Raw genomic sequence first — 1,225 nt, forward strand, 5'->3', positions numbered from 1 at the left:
TGGGTAATGAAGAAAAACTTTAATATAAGTTTAACATAACAGCACATGATGATGACAAAACCTTGTAGAAACGTTCGAAACTTTTTTTTTTTTTGTAATATGAATTGATCCAAAGAAACCTATGGTTTTAACCACTTTAAATGATAGAAAACATAAGCTTGAAACATAGTTTTTCACCCATAAGTTTTTTAACTCATATTAAAAGAAGAATTTAGCTAGTAGCGATCGGTCAGTGATATTACATCGATAACAAACTCTGACTATCTGTAAGTTACTTGTATCATAATAAGAACAATTAAATATATATATATATATATATATATAAGAGAGTCACCAACTGCCTGAAGAAATTATCAGAAACCTGTCCTTGGACCCCGTTGTTCATCGTAACATATTTTAGAGTGTTGTATACATGTAATGGTTATTCCAAGCATCGCTCTGAGCTCTAAAAGATTCAGGTTGTGCCACATAGTATAATTAAGAATAATTAGGAGAGAACGAAAACAACTTTAGGTCACGCAATTTTACGTCTAGTCACACCAAACCCTCGAGACAAAGGTAAAAGAAACCTATTGGCTCATGCTTGCTACTGCCAGGAGTCGAGTAATGAGAAATGAAAACATCTCGAACGTAAACAAACACAGGTATTGCGTAACATACTAATGAACTGTACTACGAACAAAGACAATTGACAAAAGCTAGCACAGAAGAAACATTAATTGCATTAAGCAGTACGAACATCATGCTCTGTCTTCACTACAAATAAGTAAAATAATCTAACGATGGTCTTAATTTTCCCAATTTACTTGTCAGTCTATGCAGACGGTTTAATACGTTATATTAAAACGACTTAGGAAGTGCACCATGTCATTACAGTTCGTTCTGACACGTCCAGTCAAGTTCTATCTCATGACCGTGCATCTTGACAATAATCCTGCAGTGTCGTTTCCATTGCTAAAGGCTCCACCGTAAGGCTGTCATGTCCAAAGCATTACTTCTTATGGTATAACAAGAACATCCATTTCATTCTCTAACTGATTGAGATATGCAAAGGTTAAATAGGAAGTGTGACTGGAAGCCTTATCTAGGTGAACCTAAACCCTTTTGGCCTCACTTTCAAATTATGTTAGTGAACCCAAATCCTGTTGGCCTCACTTCTAGATTATCTAGGTGAACCTAAACCCTGTTGGCCTCACTTTCAAATTATGTTAGTGAACCCAAATCC

General features: G+C 35.3%; 1 protein-coding gene across 1 annotated transcript in view; it reads right to left on the reverse strand.

Annotated features, from left to right (window-relative positions):
• LOC111083745 overlaps nt 1-1,225 on the reverse strand; it is a gene marked incomplete at its 5' end in the record, with an annotated part of 15,853 nt that overhangs the window by 9,291 nt on the left and 5,337 nt on the right. The window lies entirely within an intron of this gene.

This window comes from Limulus polyphemus, unplaced genomic scaffold, assembly GCF_000517525.1.
Source record: "Limulus polyphemus unplaced genomic scaffold, Limulus_polyphemus-2.1.2 Scaffold10998, whole genome shotgun sequence".
In the NCBI taxonomy this organism is placed as follows: domain Eukaryota; kingdom Metazoa; phylum Arthropoda; class Merostomata; order Xiphosura; family Limulidae; genus Limulus; species Limulus polyphemus.